At 40.0% G+C, this 22,635-nt stretch overlaps 1 pseudogene; it reads left to right on the top strand.

Annotated features, from left to right (window-relative positions):
• Positions 1-6,166: 6,166 nt before the first annotated feature.
• Positions 6,167-6,435, top strand: LOC118573715 (annotated as a pseudogene).
• The last annotated feature ends 16,200 nt before the right edge of the window (positions 6,436-22,635 follow it).

Genomic DNA, 22,635 nt, shown 5'->3' with positions numbered 1-22,635 from the left:
AAGACAATGTCATTTTCAGAATTTCTATGTAGAAGACCTGGTTTACTGAGCTATTTGGGATAAGGTTTCCATAATGCCTGTAAGTTCCTTGAAGATATTTCAGAATGCTAAGATGAATGAAGAAAGTATGCAAAATGTTAATAACTATTAAATCTAAGGAGTAAAGTATATGAGAGTTCATTATTTGAAACCTAGTTTGAGTAGCCTTGAATATTACCATAACAAATGCATAACAAGAAAAGGGGAGATTTTCATGGAGCAATCTAGTCAGAAGGTGATTGCAGCGCCTAAGGAACTTGCCCAAAAGATAGCAAGCACACATCTTTCACCTACATCATTCATTTTTTATTAAGAATATTTATTATTCATTTTACATACCAAAGATCCCCCTCTTCCACCCTCTTGCCCTTCCAGCCTCTCCCTCCCAACTCACCTCCCATTCCCTCCTACAAGAAGGTAAGGCCTCCCATGGGGAGGTACATTTAATAGAGACAGGTCCAAGCCCCTCCCCCTCCCTCAAGGCTGTTCGAGGTGTCCCATCATAGGTAGTGGGCTCCTAAAAGCCTGCTTATGCACCAGGAATGGATTCTGATCCAACTGCCAGGGGGCCGCTTAAGTAGATTAAGCTACACAACTGTCTCATTATGCAGAGGGCCTAGTCCAGTCCTATGTGGGCTCCACCGCTGTTGATCTAAATTTCATGAGTTCCCACTAGTTTGGTTTGGTTGTCTCTGTAGGTTTCCCCATCACAATCTTGATGCCCTTGCTCATAGAATTCCTCTTCTTTTTTTTTCGACTGGACTCCTATAGCTCGGCCTGGTGTTTGGCTTTGGATCTCTGCATCTGCTTCCATCAGTTACTGGAGAGATGCTCTGTGATGATAGGATATTCATCGATCTGACTACTGGGGTAAGCCAGTTCAGGCACCCTCTCCACTATTGCTAGTAGTCTAGGCTGGGGTCATCCTTGGAGATTCCTGGGAACTTTCCTAGCACCCGGTTTCTCCCTAACCCCATGATGTCTCCTTCTATCATGGTATCTCATTCATTGTTCTCCCACTCCATCCCTGTTCCAGCTTGACCATCCTGTTCCCTTATGTTCTCATCCTCCATCCCCCACTTTACTCATGGAGATCTCATGTATTTCCCCTTCCCAGGGAGATCCATGTCTCCCTCTTTGGGTCCTCCTTGTTAGCTAGCTTCTCTGGAGCTGTGGGTTGTAGTCTGGTTATCCTTTGCTTTATATCTAGTATCCACTTATGAATGAGTACATACCATGTTTGTCCTTCTGAGTCTGGGTTACCTCACTCTGGATGATATTTTCTCGTTCCATCCATTTGCCTGCAAATTTTATGATGTCATTGTTTTTCACTGCTGAGTAGTACTCCATTTTACAAATATACCACATTTTCTTAACCCGTTCCTCAGTTGAGGGGCATCTAGGTTGTTTTCAGGTTCTGGCTATTACAAATAATGCTGCTATGAACATAGCTGAGCATGTGTCCTTGTGGTATGTTTGAGCATTCCTTGGGTACATACCCAAGAGTGGTATAGCTGAGCCTTAAGGAAGATTGATTCCTAGTTTTCTGAGAAACCACCATACTGATTTCAAAAGTTGCTGCATAAGTTTGCATTCCCACCAACAGTGGAAGAGTGTTCCCCTTACTCCACATCCTCACCAACATAAGCTGTCATCAGTGTTTTGTTTTGTTTTGTTTTGTTTTGTTTTGTTTTGTTTTTATCTTAGCCATTCTGACAGGTATACATCATTCGTTTACTAGAATTGGATTTATTGGAGATTGGCAGGGATCTGGAGAGCCTAAGTTATGTTTTTCACAAAGTATTGTCATTATTTAAATGACCTAAGAAGTTCCTTATATCGTATTTCAAAAGTCCCCCCAAAAGTGTATGAAGAGGCCAGTGGTTGAGAAAATTCCACCCACCAGATTGCCCTGTGAGCAAACCTATGGTGTATTTTCTTGATTGATAATTGATGGGGGGGGGGGAGGCATTTCACTGTGGGTGGTGCCACCCTAGACTAGTGGTCCTGTGTGCTATAAGAAAGCAAGCTAAGAAAGCCATGATGAGCTAGCCAGTAAACAGCACTCCTCCATGCCCTATGTTTCAGCTCCTGCCTCCAGGTTCCTGCCCTGAGTGCCTGCTCTGGCTTTCCTCAGTGATGGATTTATAAGCTACAAGGTGAAGTAAACCCTTTCCTCCCAAAATTGCTTATAGAGTTTTACCACAGCAAGGAAACCCTAATTAAGACACACTCCTCTGATCAGCTTTGCCAATACAAACAGGACAGGAAAACAACCCAGAAAGAGTTTTTAACTAACTCTGATCATCTACCTCATCCTGAGAGCCAACAGAACTAGTTTCTGAGATAATTTGCTTCCCTGTTTAACATGATGACATGAAATTCCCAGTTTTCCAGGCTGTATCAGTACCTTGAATTCCTTAAGGTTCCATATGTTCTAGAATCTGACTCAATAATTTATCAATTGAACCCCCCCCCCATTCTCTTTGCTATGGCCTCTGAAATTCAAGAGTACATCATCATAATCCTCTGTAAGCTCCTCTCTTTCCTTCATTTTTCTGCATTGTCAGAGGCTGAGTCCAGGACCTTCTCCATGCTAGGAATTTCTTTCCCGCTGAACACCACCACAGTTCTTATGTTTATTTTCTTTTTTTTTTTTTCATTTTTCTTTAAGAAATTTTCTGCTCACTTTACATACCACCCACAGATCCCACCTCCTCCATCCTCCCACCCTCCAGCTCTCCCTCCCAAGCCACCAAATATCCCCACATCTCCCAAATCGAGGTCTCCCATGGGGAGTCAGCAGAGCCTAGCACACGGAGCCTAGGCAGGTCCGAGCCCCTTCCCACTGCCCCAAGGCTGTGCAAGGCCTCACACCACAGGCACGAGGGATGGATCCCAATCTCCCTGCCTGGGTGCCCCCCAAACAGTTCAAGCCAAACAATTGTCTTCAGTATCCAGAGGATCTAGTCTAGTCCCTGGCTCTGGAGCAGTTTCTTGTTCTAAAGGAATCCTCCATTTATTCTCTGAAGTAGCTTCTGTGCAGCTTTCTCATATCCTGAGTGTTTTCTTTCCCACACAAACTTGAGACCACCCCCTCTCCTTTGTCAGCTTAAGACCATTCTTCTTCATCTTCCATAATAATCATGGCCCATATAAAGTTCACAACATCAGATTATACCAACTGCTTTTCACCCATACTCAAATTTCAAATCCCATTATACCTACTGCACTGTATAAATCTGTATATAGAAGAAATGCCTTTATAACTCCCTCCTTTATTACACTTAACTCTAATTATGAATAATTCCACATAAATAATATAATGTTCCTACTGTAAATATGTGAGCAGAAAACCTCAAGATAGCTGGGCTGGCTAGTTTTCTGTCAACTTAATAAAAGCTAGAGTTATCCAAGAAGATGGAACCACAATTGAGAAAATGTCTCTAAAAGCTATCCTGTATGCAAGTAGGTGAGGCATTTTCTTAATTTGTGATTTATACAAGAGGGCCCAGCCCATTGTGGGCAATGCCACCTCTGGGCAGGTGGTCCCAAATGGTATAAGATAACAGGGTTAACAAGGCACAGGGAGCAAAAAGTTTCTTCAAAACTTCTTTTTATAACAAAATTCCCTCAAACATCCTCTACAATGGCCTCTCCATTGCCTCACTTCAGCATTTCTTCAACCTACCCAAAACAAGTTCTCATTCTCCCTCTTCCTCTCTCCCTTTCTCTATCTCCCTCTCCCTCCCTCCCCCTCTCATTGTCTGTCTGTCTGTCTCTGTGACAGGGTAGCCTCATGCATGCAAGCAAAGCACTATAACAACTGATCTATATCTCCACCACCAAAACAAGCTTTAACTCCATTCTATTGACAGCTTTCTTAACAAGATTGCCAATGGCCTCATTCAAGCCAAATCCAGAGGCTAACTCTTACTTCTCATCTTATGAAACTTCTCAGCAATATTTGAATTAGATGAGTATTCCTTGATTTTGAAATATGTCTTGGCTTCTTGAGTTTATTCTCCCACCTTCCAACCACCTTTCCTCTGTGTCCCTTAGTAGTTTTTCTTGTGTTTTTAGAGCTCACACTGAAGTGCTCCAAGACTCAATTCTTGAATGTTATCTACTGAGAACCTCCAAATAGCAATTTATGATCCTCTCTTGAACTTCAGATATGGTATATGTTAAATTTATGATTCTTATTAGAATCTATATAGACAGATGGAATTAAGGATCTGGAGTTCATTCCATCTGTCTATATAGATCTAATAAGCACCCTTAAATTTAACACATACCCCAAACAGAATTCTTGATTTTGTCTTCCACTCTGATTTTTGCCTAGTCTTCCCCATTTCAGTAAATGACATAACCTCCCATCCAAGTATTCAGGCCAAAAGTTCAGGGTACCATCCTGAATTCCTCATTATTCCTGACACAATGCTTTGATCCATCTGTAAATTCTGTCGACTCTGCCTTCTCTCTCAATTCAACTTCTCACCACCTCCAAAGCACCATCACTTCGTGCCTGAATTATTTCAAGAGTGGCTTAACTGTTCCCCCCATTTCTATTTTTGTCCTCTATTCTCCACAAAACAGTAAGTGGTATTTTCAAAACATAATTCATAGCACTTCATCTTCCAGTGGATTCTGATCACGATCGGAAAGAATTCAAAACTTCCACTTACTTTCCCCTTATCTGGCTGGCACCTTATTTATTGAGGTCTCTCTCACTTCCACTGACAGACATATACATGATTATCCTCCTCTGACACCATCCCTATTTTCTTACATTGCTTCATCACTCTCTGTTTTCTTACATTGCTTCAATTACCATGGTAGGTAGAACCTATCACATCTGTTCATATTCTTCCTTAGTTCTTGTTTTGTTTCTGTCTACCTCCTACATCTAGAATACAAACTCAGAAATATTCCTTAATATTGATGGTGCAGAAGCATGTAGATGCTCAATAAATACTTACCAAAAGACCAACTATACCCAGCAAAAATTATCAATAGTTGGTATTGATAATAAAAAAGAAGACCACAAAGAGAAGTTCTACAACTGCTTTTATCTAAAATGCAAGGGTCGAAGCTTTATTCTATGCAGAAGAATAAGCACTAATTTAGGTAAGGGAAAGAATTAGAGAAAGCCAACACAAAACTTTGAAAAACCCAGAACCTAAATAAACTGCCTCATGAGACAGGGAGTTATTAGGTCTTTTTTCAAAAATGAGACAATAGTTATTGAAATCCTGATATATACCAAGTTTTGTGCAAGTCTGTCACCATAGGTGAGATGTACTGCCTAATTTCGTTTAATCTTCCCAACTATATGAGGTAAGATTTGATTATCAACCCATAGTTCAGATTAGAAAATCCATCTTACAAGTCTAAGGTTGAGCCTTTCACTAGATCATATGGTCTGCAAATGCTTCAGCAGGGCAACTCCTTTCTAAGAACTGCACAACAATTTACAAAATGTGGTTCATAGGCCCTTGGAATTCTCCACAACTTGTTCAGGACATTAAGGCGTTAGTTACCTTTTTTTTTTTAACTTTTCCTCCCATAAACGTACAATGGAGTTTTTCAAGAGGCACATGATCCATAACAAGCTAGTGCTCTGGAAATTTACAAAAATGCAAGCCCGCATATTCTTTTGTTATGATTTTCATTTGGAAATTATGAATGGATTTAAATTACAGAAATAAAATCATTTGGGAGGTTCTCAGTAACTTTTAAGAGTATTAAGTAGTCCTGAGATAATTAAAAAATAGTATCAACCATTCCTAAAGCCAAACAGCCCTGAAATTCAAAAGTCTCTAAGGTTTCTTCCCATTCAAAATCTCAAAGATTTCATATTGATTAGGAATCAGCCTAGGTGCCCATCAATGGATTAATAAAGAAAATATGAAATATATATATTAAATATATACACTGAAATATTCAGCCATGGAGAAGAAAAAGAGAAGTTCCATTATTTGCAGGAATGTTGGTATAACTGGAGATCACCAGGTTAAATTAAATAAGACAAACTCAAAAAGCCAAATATTACATGTTTTCTATCATATGTAGAATATAAAATGAATCAGGGCACCAGTGGCCTTACACCACTTCCACTGTGGCCATGGTGGCTAATGGTACCGTGAACCCATCTCCTGGTACAAGAGCTTATGGACAAGTATATAGGATCAGGAATTCATATTGTGATGAACAGTGATAAAGAAATTGATGGTACACTTTTAAGATTTGATGACTTTGTCAATATGGTGTTGGGAGATGTCAGAGTTCGAAAGTACACCAGAAGGAAGAAAAGTTGCAAAACTAGATCAAATTCTACTAAATGTAAATAATATAACAATGCTAGTTCCTAGAGAAGAAGGGCCTGAAGTATAAATGGATTTCCTTGACTTAAACTAGATTCTGGCTTTTTTTTACCTATAATGTTTAGTTTCTATAAAATGAAGTTTCTGTTAAAGGTAGATACTTTGAAAATATATACCCATTTTTCTAAGCTAATCATGGTTATTTGGGGTAAAGAAGAGTTTCATTTTGTTTTGTTTATTAAGACTAAAAAATATTTTTTTTGCTAACTGATTTTCTTCATTATGTTGAAATATCTAGTGGAACAAATATAGTTGTTTTGATACTTGGTTTCAAAAAGAAAAAGGAAAAGGGAAAACTTGAATGAAGAAAGGGGACTAACACAGAACAAGAGAGTGAACAGTGAAAGTTGAGGAGAATAAGAATAAATGATAGGGAGGGGATAAAATGCAATCTAAGTACCTTATATCATATAGGAAAATGTCATCACAAGGCACATTATTTTGTAAAGTTAATACAAACTAATACAAAGAATCAAGAACCCAGATATTTAAAGGGACTGTTTTGAAAACAGAGTTAAACTATGGTTTATTTAAACTAGTTGTCCCTAGTGCATGAGCCAGCTTTTTGGAACCTAGTGCCTATGGTGAGACACTTTGTTCAGCCTTGGTGCAGGGAGGAGGGGCTTGGACTTGCCTCAACTGAATGTGCCAGGCTCTGTTGAGTACCCATGGGAAACCTTGCCTTGGAGGAGGTGGGAATGGGGGTGGGTTGGGGGTGCTGGGGGTGGGAGGAGGGAGGACAGGGGAATCTGTGACTGATATGTAGAATGAATGAAAAATTTCTTAATTAAAAAAATGTGTATCAGGCAGTAACTTTTGAGGTTGTATATTATGCAGCAAACACTTATTAATAACAGTACCTATTTCACACAAAGATGGAGATTGGGGCCAAAAGAAGTTGAGTAAATACTGAAATAATTCTGTAATCAATACGTATCAGGAAGAGAATTTAAAACCTTGATATACAGGTTACGTCACTTAATCTTTACATCTGCTCTCTGAAATAAAAACACTACTATTCTTCTGATTTCAAGTATGAAGAAACAGGTTAACCAATTCACCTATGTCACATAAGCAATTAGTAGCAAAGCAAGGTATGACTCATTTCAGAGATTGAGCTACTTTTATCATTCAAGCTCAGGGTTTTGGTTTGTTGAGGATTCCAGTTAGCTGATTCTTCTTCTCTATAAGAGGAACTTAGTGCTCTAACACCATATTAGCAAGCAACATGATTGCATTTTAAAATGCACTTTACAATATACAAACATAAAAAGTACAAAGAAGAAAGAACAGAGAAATGGAACAAGACTTGGGAATGTGAGTTGTTTTTTTTTTTAAACCACACTAGACTAGAAACTATATAACAAAACACTAGAAAAAGTAGGTCTGGTTTTATATATAGGAGATAAGAAAATCTCATTAAAGTAACCAAAGTACCAACAGAACCTTAAGACAGGATCTTGTGAAAAGGGATATTTTAAACTGAAAGCAAAGCAGCTCTCAGGTACCCATATGAACCAAGAGTGAAAGTGTTCATTAACGCTAAAAAGCACTGCATTGCCTGCCCATCACATTCACAATGTGTCTTTCTACTGACTTTCCATCATCCTCCCTGCTGCTTAGCATTGCGGTTATTTGGGTTGGAAAAGAGAATGTAGAAGGAGAGAACATTAACACCTACTGAAGATGGCATGGGAAGAGCATTGGACTGCAACTAACTAGTGAAGTGACCTTGGTCATGCTATTTAACCTCTACAGATCTGAATTTCCTATCTCTAAGGTCCCTTTGCAGCTCTAAAATTGCAGAATTCTCTGATGATATTGATGCAAAGGTGGTGATTAGCAATGATGCATTTCTGCTGAAGACAAAAATTAGAGCAAATGATAACAATGCCCTTTCATTCACTCAACAAGCATATACTGAACACCTACTTTTCATTCCAGGCTTTATTAATGTTTGAGAAATAATAATAATCCCATGCGGAGACAGATTAACAAAAAGAAAATCACAATTCAACATAATAGTCTTACCATAGGTAGACCAAGCATAGAATGCATGTAATTAAAGACAACAGTGCTGAATGCATGAGCTCTCAGAACTGGATGCCCTTTTAATTCAGTAACCGTTTATTTTACACTAGCTGTATTTCTTTTGTTAATTTTTTTCTTTTTTATTTTATAATTTAATTTAATTTTACATATCAGCCACAGATCCTCCTGTCCTCCCTCCTCCCGCCCTCTTCCAGCCCTCCCCCAGCCCACCTTCCATTTCCATCTTTTCTAGGGCAAGGAATCCCTGGGGATTCAGCTCAACCTGGTAGATTCAGTACAGGCAGGTCCAGTCCCCTCCTCCCTTCACCCAGGCTGAGCAAAGTGTCCCCCTGCATAGGCCCCAGGTTCCAAACAGCCAGCTCATGCACTAAGGACAGGTCTTGGTCCCACTGCCTGGGTACCTCCCAAACAGTTCAAGCTATTCAACTGTCTCACTTATCCACAGGGCCTGATCCAGTTGGGGGTTCCTCAGCTATTGGTTCATAGTTCATGTGTTTCCACTGGTTTGGCTATTTGTCCCTGTGCTTTTTTCAAATCATGGTCTCAACAATTCTTGCTCATACAATCCCTCCTCTTTCTCACCAATTGGACTCCTGGAGCTCCACCTGGGGCCTGGCTGTGGATCTCTGCATCTGCTTCCATCAGTCACTGGATGAGAATTCTACCACGACAGTGTGTTTGGCCATCCCATCACCAGAGTAGGTCAGTTCAGGCTTACTCTCAATCATTGCCAGTAGTCTATTGTGGAGGTATCTTTGTGGATTTCTGGGGACCTCTCTAGCACTTTGCTTCTTCCTATTCCCATGGGGTCTTCATTTATCATGGTCTCTTTTTCCTTGTTCTCCCTCTCTGTTCTTGATCCAGCTGGGATCTCCTGCTCCCCTAAGCTCTCTTTTCCTCTACCCTTGCCTTTCATTAACCTCCATCACATCCAGTTTGCTCATGTAGATCTCATCCATTTCTCTGTCGTTGGGGGATCCCTGTGTCTTTCTTAGGGTCCTCTTTTCTAAGTAGCCTCCCTAGAGTTGTGAGTAGCAGTCTAGTTATCCTTTGTTTCACATCTAGTATCCACCTATGAGTGAGTGAGTACATACCATGTTTGTCTTTCTCAGTCTGGGTTACCTCACTGAGGATGATTTTTTTTCTAGATCCATCCATTTGCCTGCAAATGTCATGATGTCATTGTTTTTCTCTGCTGAGTAGTACTCCATTGTGTATATGTACCACATTTTCTTTAACCATTCTTCAGTTGAAGGGCATCTAGGTTGTTTACAGGTTCTGGCTGTTACAAATAACGCTGCTATGAACATAGCTGAGCATGTGCCCTTGTGGTATGATTGAGCATTCCTTGGGTATATGCCCAAGAGTGGTATAGCTGGGTCTTGGGGGAGATTGATTCCCAATTTTCTAAGAAATAAATTTTGTTCATAGAGTGGTGAACTAATGAAAAGAGAAATTTTGTTGGGAACCAATGTGTTGTGGAATATTAGTTGAAGATGTGGATGTGTTGCATTCATTTATGATGTAGAATATTTGCTTAATGACACAAAGATATGTTGCACTCTTTTATGTTACATTTGTTTAACTGTGTGAAACTGTGTTATTGTGTCTGTCTAAAACAATTGATCTAAAAAAAAAAGCTGGGAAATAGAGAGAAATAGGCAGAGGTGCCAGACAGAGGGAATAAATAGAAAAGAGAAGAAAAATGAAGAGAGCCAGAGGAGTGAGAAAAGAAGGAGAGGAGGGATGCTGGGGGCCAACAACTCAACCACACAACCAGCCTTAAAGCAGGAATTAAAGAAAGGTGTGTAGAATAGAGAAAGGTAAAAGCCCAGAGGTGAAAGGTAGATGTGATAATTTAAGTTAAGAAAAGCTGGCTGTAAACAAGCCAAGCTAAGGCCAGGCATTCGTAAGTAAGAGTGAATCTCCCTGTATCCATTTGGGAGCTAGGTGGTAGGCCCCCAAAGAGAAAAGAGTGAAAAAAAAAAAAACACCAATGTATTATGAGTCTAGCTTTAGAAAGTTCTCTGTCTGCAGCAGGGTAGGCCAAGATTTCCAAAATAATGCAGTTGCTGGTGATTCGTCTCATTTATGACCAGATAAATGAGTAATTGAGGTGAATGGAAAAATATCAATGAAACAAACAAGTCAGGAAAGTATAAATCTATAATGAAGAAGGGTCAACCATGTCAATGTTAAAGTCACCAAGGATGGTGATCACAGTCTATGTGGAAAGTGTGTCAAGCCTAGAGGGAAAACTCCCCCCAAGAGAATATCTGCAAGTTCCTTGAGCTGCAGATAGATATGGCAATTGGGACAAAGACCCCAGGCACTCTGGTGATCTACCCTTCCTCTATGTTCTGCAACTAGCTGCAGAGGGCCCAGTTCACTATCCAGCTGCTCTGCTCTTTTTCTCCCCATCTGTGGTAGGAATTTTCTTTGAGCCACCAACCAGTTCCTAAATAAAGACATGGAGATTAATTATGAATGCTCAACCTTGGCTTAGGCTTGTCTCACCAGCTCTTTTGACTTAATTTAACCTGTTTCTATTCATCTATGTTTTGCCTCAGGGCTTTTTACCTTTCTTTCATTCTGTAAGTCCTACTTTCCTGCTTCCTCAATATCTGGCTCACTGGCCCCTGTCATCTCTTTTCTTTTCTTCCTTTTTGAGCCTAAATTCCTCCTCCTACTTACTCTTCCTGCCTGGAAATCCTGCCTATACCTCCTCCCTTACTACTGGCCATTCAGCTATTTATTAGAACAATCAGATGCCTTAGGCAGGCAAGGTAAAACACCAACACATCTTTACATAATTAAACAAATGAAACACATCATTACATAGTTAAACAAATATTCCACAACATGAACAAATGCAACACATCTTTGCATAGTTAAACAAATATCCCCCAACACCTATCCTCAAAGTCATCCACTCAAGGACAATTCTTCTACAAATTTTTATTAACATATTTTTCTCAAATAAAGTTCTCATTGTGAAAGTAAATCTTGGAAATTATTGACATCATGATGTAGAAGTCCTTGAAATGGTGAAAGGGAGTGGAAGAAGGCAAGTCATAAACCAGGTCTTCAATAAATGAGAAGAAATAACCAGGAAGTAAGAAGATGATAGTGATAAAGATGGAAGAATGGGAATTTTGCAGAAAGGACAAAAAACTGATACTAAAATGATTTAGAGGAACAATAAGAGACACAACCTTATCTCAAGTTTGGTATATATCCAAGATTAAGATTACCATTAAGGCTTCAAGAAGCAGAGGATGTAAGGACTTTGGCCATCAAATACAAGCCTTTCTAGAAGGTACAGTAAGGAATTAGAAAAAAGTTATGTCTAAATGTTGTGAAGGACAAGAGCAGTGAAATTAGTTTTTTGTTGTGGTGGTTGTTTTTTGAATAGGGTTTCAATGGGGAGTCCAAACTGGTCTGGAACTTTCTGTCTACTTTTTTTATATTTTTCCACTTGATTTTTATTTTATTTATCTACATATCTAAACCACTGGACCCAACTCTAAACTTCCAAATTCTTAAGAACTACAGGGAGCTCCAAAATCAGCTCTTTCTAAAAAAAATTTTTGTTTATTGAAAATGGATTTTTTTTCTCATACATCATATCTTGATTAAAGTTTCCCTTCCTTCTAATCCTCCAAGTCTCTAGTTGTTGTCCCCTAGAAGTCTTTTTTGTCTGTTTGTTTGTTGTATGTCTTTGTTTGTTTGTTTGGGGAAGGTTATTTGCTTTTGAGACAGGGTTTCTCTGTGTAGCTCTGGCTGTCCTGGGACTCACTCTGTAGACCAGGATCTCAATCTCACTAAGATCCACCTGCCTCTGCCTTCCGAGTGCTGGGATTAAAGGCTTGCACCACCACTGCCTGACTGCACCACTACCACCCAGTGAGCCTGTTCTTTTCTAATGAGAGACAGAAAAGGAGTGGGTCTGGATGGGAGGGGAGATGGAGAAGGACTTGCTAAAAGTTGGGATTCGTAGGCATGCATTCCAATGCCCTGCAGAATTAGTCATGAAAATCTCTCAGAGGAGGCTCTTTAACTAACTTTAGAGTTTAGGTTAAAATTTTTCAATCAATGATGGTCTTCATTTCTGAGATAATCTCACTTTTGGCCTACATAATACAATACGGGGTTCACTGATTTAGGAATCCTGTGGCAAGAGAGTCATAGTACACAGGGCAGCAGTTCCTTTAAGGAGACACAGTAGGATGGTGTCAATGACCTACCAAAGACAGCTTCTCAGACTTCAGTTGATGAATCATCTGGTGGTAGCAGCAGCTATGCCTTTGTTTTCATGCACAGTATGATTTGAAACAGATTTTTTTTCTGTCATAACACAGTCACTGAAAATACTGGTATGCATTCTCTCTAAATCCTAGATCTCTCTCCTTCACTGGGACAGCTTTATATGGACAGGGGTCAATGGTAAATATGCACAGTGGGAAAATAAGAAAACAATTTGCTCTGCATAATCTTCAGGATCATCTGTAGGGGGAAATTTGTCAGAACAAATGAAGCCCGACATTATGTTTCCTATCTTGATTAGTTGGCCATTGTCAGAACTGTCCATTTACATTATGCTGGTTTAGAGCAGTCCAGTGGTCTAGCTAGCAAATGCATAGTTCTTTTTATTATTTTTTTCTCTCATATATTACATCCCAAGCACAGTTCCCCTCCCTCCTTTCCTCCCAGTCCCCCTCATCCACTCTTCTTCCATTTCTATTCAGAAAAGGGCAGGCAACCCAGGAATATCAATCAAACATGGCATATCAAGTTGCAATAAGACTAAGCACAAACACTTGTATTATTGCTGAATGAGGCAATTGAGTGGAGGAAAAGGGTCCCAAAAGCAGGAAAAAGAGTCAGAGACAGCCCCTGCTCCCACTGTTGGGAGTCCCACAAGAAGAATAAGCTACACATCTGTCACATATGTGTAGAGTGCCTATATCAGTCCCATGCAGGCTCCCTAGTTGTCAATTCAGTCTCTGTGAGTTCTTATGAGTCCAGGTTAGTTGGTTCTGTGGGTTTTCTTGTGGTGTCCTTGACCCCTGTGTCTCCTACAATCCTTCCTCTCCCTCTTCTGCAGGATTCCCCAAGCTCCGCCTAATGTTTGGCTGTGGGTCTCTGTATCTGTTTCCACCAGTTGCTGGATGAAGCCTCTCTGGTGATGATATGCCATGTTCCTGCCTACTAGTATAGCAGAACATCATTAGGAATCATTTTGTTGACATTTTTGCTGGTCATGTTTGGTTCTATCCTAGGGTCTAGGCTACCCAGCCTCTGGTTCGTGGCCCTCCAGGCAGTGTCATGGATGGGCTCCCTCTCATGGCATGGGTCTTAAGTTGGACTGGACACTCGTTGGCTACTCCCCCAATTTCTGTGCCACCTTTACCATAGCACATCTTGTAAGCAGGACAAATTGTAGGTTGAAGGTTTTGAGGCTGGGTTGGTGTCCTAATCCCTCCACTGAAAGTCTTTCCTGCTTACAGGAGATGGCCGGTTTAGTCTCCATATTCCCCATTACTAGGAGTCTTAGCTAGGGTCACCCCTGTAGATTCCTGAGAGTTTCCATTGCACTAGGTTTCTGCCTCACCCCCCAAAATGCCCCCAATTCCAGTTTTCTCTCCCAGTCCTCTCCCTCCATCCCTCCCACTTGATCCCTCCTGCTCACCTTCCCACCTACTCCCAGTCTACCCAAGTTATCTATTCTATTTTCCTTTCCCAGGGAACACACAGTTCTTAAGTCCCTAAAGTTCAATGCAAAGCCACAGCATTGTTTCAACTTCGGATTGGACGCTCACAAAGGGAGAGCACAGCAATATGTAGGTCTATCTCTCATCACTGACAGTTGATAATATTCATCTTCAGAAGCAATCACGTCTTCCTCAATCTGTGTTTCCCTCCTTTCCATTTTCTGGACTGTTATATCCCAAGGCATATCTGGTCATGTATTAATAAAAGTAAGTGCAAGCATACCATAAACCTTAGAACTATTAGCACAGCTAACAAATTCTTGGGTGATACTTATGCTGCTGGTCTGGGAACACACTTTGTGGCCCAGTGTTTGTTACCTTTATTTGTACCACTTGATAAATAACTCATCTTCCCAGAAGATATTCAGATCTTATTCCTAGATCATATTCACTTAAAGTAGGTGGGCATAAAATTGTAGGAGAGATGTATCCCCTAAACCTACTCTCTTCTCAATCTGTCCATCTGCCAATGGCACCACTATCTTACAATCACTGGGGCTTGGGATAGCTCTCCTCTTCACTTCTTGTCTAAACAGTCATTTAATCATTTCTAACACATACTTCATGCCTTTCCTCAATTTCAACATTCTGGTTCAGAACCCTGACTTCAATATCTCTCCTTCTAACCAAAACAATACACAACCACTGAGGTATTGTAATCTCCATAGCTTTTCACAATTCAACGTTCTGTACTTGTTTAACATGTCAAATAATCCATAAGCCTTTCTAAAATCATGTTCCAATGGGCCTACATACAGTAATAACCACTGGTCTTCAAACATGTTTTCTGCTTCTCCAATGGCTAACTCCACCCCCTTGCTAATGGCTCTGGAGTTGTGACACCTCCCCCCAAACATCTACACTGGGTAACATATGAGCTATATGATAAAAAAAAAATCTGTTCCAGAACCCCTCAGACATCCTAAATCAAAACATCCAAGAGCAGAACCTGAGAATCTGTACTGTTGTCCAGCTGAGCAAGGTAAATCAATGCACACCAAAGCTGGAGAAGCACATCTTCAGTCCAGTACTTAAACAGGATCTGTTATCACCTCGTTGTATGTTATCTATCACTGCGGTGCAAATCATTCCCAAACTTAGAAGCTTAAAACAACATACTTTTTAACATCACTGTCACCATGGGTCAGAAAGACAAGCTTAGATTTGGTGTGTTTTGGGCTCAGGGTTCCCTGAATGACTGAAATTGAGTTGTTAGTCTAGCCCACAATCCTCTCAAGGCACAGCAAGTGCAAGAGATACTACAAACAATTCACATGGCCATTAGGAGGATTCAGTTCCTCATAGGCTGTTGAATTAAGGGATTCAGATCACCACCAGCTGTTCAGTAGTAACCATCCTCATTTCCACACCATGTGGGCCTCTCCACAGATCTGTTCACAATATGGCAGTTTATTTCATGTTTCATTAGCACGAACAAACAAATAGAGCTAGAGCGAAAAGAAGCAGTAAGACAAGCCAGTTTCTTGTAAGCTAATAATGGGTTCAATATCCAATTTTTTTTTCTGTGTGTCTTTGTTAGAACGCAGAAACTAGGTCCAGCACACATGTAATGGCAGGAATGGAATTTCACCAAAAAGTGACTAACAGAAGGTAGGTAGCATTAGAATGCCCTATATATAAGTGGTCTGCCCTGCCCATCTCTACATCAAATATACACACTATCTGATATTCTTGCTTACTTAACCAGCTACTACAGAATTATAAACAACAGTAATATGGTTGACAACAAAACAATACATAATTGTACAATTACCCTACCCTGGCTCCTTACTTTACAAAAGCCTCTGATTCTAGTAAAGGAGAAAACAATTGATCAAGACCCAAAGTGGATATTTGGGACCTTCTGACAAACACATATTCATCAATTTAGCCAGTTTTCAACCCTGCTGCAGATTAGAATATCTAGGGAGCTTTTTCTAAAAAAATACTAGTGCCCAGAGTCCCACTATAAACAATCTAAATCAGAATTTCTGATGCCAGGGCTATAGAATCAGCATTTTTAAAGATCTCTAGGTGATTCAAATGTACAGTTAGGATTGAAAACTCCTGGGATGGCCCTTTCTTCCACCTTCGGTGTATTTCTGATAGCTGTTACATGGAAACAGCTTCTGCATAAGATAGTCTGGAAGGTCTGTGTTCACCTGACTTAGAATTCCCCTGTAAATGAGGGGAAAATGGATACCAGTTCTGAAAGTCAGCAAGAGAATTGTAACAAAGAGTCCTGAGAGACAGCACTACGTTTGAGGCATGTGTAGGCCAGAACAAGAGCGCAGGAAGTCACTATGGATTTGGTCACTGCCTGCTATAAACCTGGTCATGAAAGGCCAGGCAAAAGAAAGAAAGAAATGATGTCTCCTAAAACAGAGACTGCAAACTGGCAGGCCAGATACATTTCATAAATAAGTGCCGTGTGTGCGTGTGTGTGTGTGTGTGTGTGTGTGTGTGTGTGTGTGTGTGTGTGTAGGCTGTGTATATTGCTCATTACAATCAAAGTTTACAAAGACTTATTCATAGACACCAATTATTTACACTTGGGAAAAAAGACGCGACAATAGTCTCTGACTGAGTTTTTTTGTTTCAGTAGTTGTATAACTACTGAAGAATTAAACTATCAAATATACTTAAATCATCTGGCAAACTTATTTGTTGCCAATGAAATCAGGGACAGAGTAAGTTTCTAAATAACAATATGAGGTTTATAATTAACAACAATATATAGAATCCACACAATTTTCATAAAACGCACTCAGGAAATGTTCAATAAGTATATATAATCAACCATTCTTACTAATAACTCAGTGTTTCCTGTCAGTAAATATTTTAAATCTGGCATAGTGCTTTCCAAAAATTAGAATTTGTTGCCAATATTTAAAATAGGAAATTTATATTTAAAGATCCATATATGAGGTTTGTCTCTTAAAAACGAGTGGCCCTGACAATCCTGCTTGCATTCTTCATGGTAACAACTAATAAAAAGTGAATAGTGGTCATCTATTCTTCCTCAGTGTCTCTCCAAAATGAAATATTTTACTATTTGACACCCTTTGGCTTGCTGCTCCCCAACCCCCATGCCAGATATCTGGATGTGAGCATACTATCAGGGTAAAAAGTGTAGACTCTAGGAGGGGACTGACTGCTTTGTGTCTGAAGGTTACTTTTGACTGTCAGTATTTAACAGTGTAACTAAGGGATGTTATTCAATAGCTATGTGTAGCAGTCTCTTTTTCTGAAATTTAGGAGTAGCAATAAAAGCTATGTCATAGAATCATTAAGAGGATTAAGTGAGAAAGTTAATATGTATGAAGGACTTAGCACAGCACTTGGGAAAAGGGTAGGCACTCAGTAAATATTAGTTATTGGTATCTGAGTTGAGAGCAGTATAACATGATAGTTGAACTCACAAGCACAGCTAGAAAAACTAAAACCACTTTTTCTCACTTATACGTGGGATCTAAAACAATCAAACTCATAGAAACAGACTAGACCAAAGGCTATTGGTCAAGTGTTGCAAAGGTTCAACTGAATAGGAGAAATAAATACTTTTTTGTACTAAAATAGTTTTAGTACCAAAAAAAAAAAGGTATTTATGGGCTGGGGAGAAGACTCAGTCAGTAAAGCGCTTGCCACTCAAGTGTGAGTACCTGAGGTCGTCTTCCCAGCACCCACGTAAAAGGCTGTGCATGGTGGCATGCATCAGCATCTAGCACTGGGGAAATGAGATGGATCTTACCAGCCAGCTGACCAAACCAAATCAGTGAGCTCCTGGTTTTGTGAGAGACTTTGTCTCAAAAATAAGATGAGTAGCAATTAAGGAAGATACCCAACATTGACACCTGGTCTTCACATGTACAGGCACATACCCATAGGTGCACATGTGTGCATGGATGCACACGCACATGCCCACATGCCCACACACACACACACACACACACACACACACACACACACACACACATCTTAGACCACCAACATGGCTTCCTAAACATGACCTGAAACTGAGCAAGGACAACACCAATCAACATGCTTATGTAGACAAAAGGCTCTCAATCCTAGATTTAGCAGGTTATATTTAGAAATTTACATATGTATATATGTATGTGTGTGTGCACATAATAACAAGTAATGAAAAATGGGACAGAAATCTTAAATACAGCAAGGATATGTCTCTATAAGATCAGGATGAAGACAAGCCTATAGAGAAATTTCTTAATTAGGGCTCAACCTGAGATGGGTGGTACCACCTTTGGCTGGTGGTCCTGGGTTCTATAAGAAATCAGGCTGAGCAGCCATGAGGAACAAGCCAGTAGGTAGAATTCTTCCATGGCCTCTGTTCCTGACTCCAGCTTCCTACCCTTCTTGAGTTCCTGCCCTGACTTCCCTCAGTGATATACTGTTACCCGGAAGTGCAAGCAAAATAAACCCTTTCCTCCTCAAGATGCTTTTGGGCATGGTGTTTCATAGCATCAATAGTAATCCTAAGACATGGGAGTTTGTGGGAAGAATAGGAAGGGGGATATGATGTAATTATATTGCAATCTCAAAAATAAAAAAAGCTATTCAAAATTAAAGTATTTAAGCTAATGGATATATTAATTAGATAGATACAATCGTCCTGTACTATATACATATAGCATAACATCACTGAGTATGTTTGGAATTGTATACAGTTATGATTCATCCATCAAAAGACAAAATATAAAAAGAAACCCACCTCAAATAGCAACTAAGTACAAAGGACACACACTGAAATTAGAGACCAAAATCCCTGCTCTCAGACAGGCTGCTTATGTGGCCTTAAACAAGCTACTGTTCTTCTGTTTCCTTGTCTGGAAAATGAAGATGGCAATGTCGATGTAGTGGCTTTGTGAGAGGACTAAATTCAATAGTATTTATAATGTGCCTGGTACGGGGTAAACACTCAGTAAGGTTAGGTATCACTGCTAGTCCTTTGCACCAGAAGTTGAGATTAGCACAACAGCCCTTAAGAAGGACATTGAAATAGAGTCTGGGTTTGTGGTAAAAAAGACTAAAAAGATGATGAACAATAGCATGTCATGAAAAGGTTTCAAAGTGGTTTTTTTGATTGTTTGTTTGTGTATATGTTTGTTTGTTTGAGACAAGATCTAGCTGTGGAGCCCTGGGCTGACCTGGACCTTGCTGTGTGGACCAGGGTGGCCTCAAACTTGTGATAATCCTCTGCATTATGTACCATAGCATCTGATTCTTTAAAGTGCTTTGGAAAGTTAAAATAAACATTGGAAATTTGCTCTGGAGAGTAGCTTAAGGGTCCCATGGAATTTGCCCATTCAATCTGCCACATGCAAGTGCTCTGGGGACCCAAACTCTAAACCCACATCTCTTATAGCCCATCAGTGTGACCAAGATGATATGTTAATTGTGTCCTTAAACCCTCAAAATAATTAAAGGACTAAAAATAATGGTTCCATGGATATGATTGCCCCTGAAACTGACAGATGTGACAAGCAATAGAAGCAGAAAGAAGAGGGCAGGAGCAGCACTGCTGGTCCACTCCCTCTTGCCTGGCCTCTGACAAGGTAATCAAAACACATGCAGAAGAGCTGCGTGGTCAGCGGGGTGGTGACATTCGTGCCTTAATGGAAATCAAACTTGAACGACCACGGGACTTGGAAAGAAGAGAAAAGCAGGAGTCTGTTTTCAGCTTTTTTATTCCCCTAATACTGGGATCCTGCAGGCCCAGGCAAGAATCACTGATAATTAGTGATAAGAAAGTTGGTCTTAAGTTTACCAAGGAAACCTGGGAGACAGCAAGATGGCAAAGAGCATAAGGAAGTCAAATTCATGTTTTAATTATCTGTGTACGCTCACCTCAGGAGGCTGTACCACAGCATCTCACAGATTATCTACAAGGAAAATTTTAAGCCCAAGACAATGTCCCCACACTCCTGCCCATGCCTGTGAATTCCCTCTGTTTGTGGATGAGTATTCACAGAATATAAGTCCATTTTATTTTTAGCCTAGAAAAAAAATACAAAAGAGCTCTTCTAAATAAGCATGCTGTCTAAAACTATGTGTAATTGCAAAGAATTTGTCTGGAGTTTTACTGAAATTTTCCACAGGAGTGATCCATAGACAACATTGCTGAATTTGTATATGCTGTTGGAATTAGCCACAATAATTTTTTTTTTCTTTTTAGTTTTTCAAGGCAGGGTTTCTCTGTGTAACAGCCCTAGCTGTTCTGGAACTCACTCTGTAGACCAGGCTTGCCTCAAACTCACAAAGATCCATCTGCCTCTGCATTCCAAGTAGTGCTATGATTGAAGACATGCACCACCACTGCCCAGCCACAGCAAAATTTTTAAGTTATTTATTTACTTAGTTTTATTTTATGTGTATGGTTGTTTTGTCTGCATGTATTTTTGTATGCCACATGTGTGCCTGATACACACAGACACTAGAAGAGGGCATTGGATCTCTGGAACTGCAGTTACAGATGTTTGTGAGCCACCATGTAGGTGATAAGAATCAAATCCAGGTCTTCTGGAAGAACAGACAAGACTCCTGACTGCTGAGCCATCTCTCCAGGCAAAATGTTAAATCCAAGCTGTTTTGATCTTGTTTCCAAGAACTCCCCCAAAGCCATTTCTTTCCTAATATTATTTTGGTGCTCAACTCAGCCAATAGGAACTTTCTCATTAAAAGAAGTAGGCATGCCAAAAATGTCAAATGATTCATTCTGAGGTCAGGAGCTAAAGATCTGTGCATCAGCATGACTACTGAGAAGCTAGCTATGATTCACATTTACTAAGGCCTACCCAAATCAGAAAAGGGCAAGAGATAAAAACCAGGTCAGACAGCCCAATGTTGAGACAGCAATGGGTGTTATTGAGGAGAGAAAGCTGATAAATAATGTTAGTATCTGATTTTCTCTTCCCAGGGTCCACACAAGAGAAGGTAGCACTAGATTTCTAAATCGCTACTTCTCCAACTTGAACATGCATACAGATTAATGAGGATCTTATTAAAGTTCAAATTCCTATCAGAGAAGTTAACAGTCAGACCCAACACTGTGCATTTCTAAGAAGCTTCTAGATGCTGCCAGAAGTGCTTGTCCATACACCTACAGCTCAGGCAGCAATAGTATAAAGCACAGACTCAACCACTGAGGCCCAAAGCTCAGATCTATCCTATTCTCTGTTATGCAGCCCTTGGGCTGAGGGGGACATGTCACTGCCAAATATGGGCCACAAGACCCTGCACCTGAGAGCCACTGCTAGGAGCCCAAAGGGCAACAGGAATGATGAAATCATTAAGAGCAAAAGGCTCAACCCTCCTCCAGTTTCCTGACAACAGAAAATCCCTGATTTCCTCAAAGAGCTTGTGGAAATAGAGAGGAGATATGGAAGAGAAAGAGAGCAAGAAGGAGAAGTGGGGATAGAGGCCAGCCTCTCTACAGCCTCTTATAAATACACTAATCCTATCAGTTCAGGACCACACTAATGACCTCATTTAACCTTAATTACTTTCTTAAAAGCCTTATCTCCAAAGATAGTCACAATTTAGTTCACAACATTGTCCTTGGTGATGTGAATAAAAACTCAAACTTGCTGTCTTCATTATATCCCTGATCTTATGAGTAGCCAAAGAAAGTGACTAACCTTTGGTTTGATTAGAAAAGGGGGCACAAAGAGATCCCTCATCCATTCACATGCCACTGGCCCCCAAACTGAATATCAGAATTCCTTTAACTTCAGGCTATCTTATTCCAAGTTCCAAATGGTAAATCCATTAAGTTGTAAAGCTCCATTTTCATAGTAGAAGGAGTTCCTTAGGTCTGGAGGGCATAGCCCAGTGTGTCCTGGACCAAGAACAGAGCATGGTAGTCAACCAAGAGCATAGACCATTATAGATGCAAGTCTTCAACTGCAAAGAAGTCCATTTCCCATTCACAAAATATGGAGGTAAACAGTAAGTCTCCTCTTGGAAACATTATGCAGGTTAAACTAGTTACTGTGAAGCAAGAACTTAGCAGGTAGTACATAGTAAGCACTGAATGGGTAGGAGCTATAATTCTATCTTTAAAATTTGAAGGATAGTTTGCAATCTACTCAGGATTCAAGTTAGTTGCCATCAAGAAAAATGACAGTCCAGCAAATATCCCATGCTTTCTTTCATTTTTAGTTCCTGTGTTATATATAGATACACAGAATCATGGATGTACATATAACATAAAAATAGAAGTAAAACTATCTAGGGATATAACAGTGATTAAGGTGTGGTACCAGCAGCAAAACAGAAAGGAAATATGATCAACACAGACAATGTGTATGTGTGTGTGAGTGTGAGTGTGTGTGTGTGTGTGTGTGTATACAAAAACTTTAAAA

This window comes from Onychomys torridus, chromosome X (genome assembly GCF_903995425.1).
Source record: "Onychomys torridus chromosome X, mOncTor1.1, whole genome shotgun sequence".
Taxonomy (NCBI): Eukaryota; Metazoa; Chordata; class Mammalia; order Rodentia; family Cricetidae; genus Onychomys; species Onychomys torridus.
The sequence above is the reverse complement of the archived record's forward strand: the minus strand, read 5'-3'. Positions and strand labels throughout refer to the sequence as shown.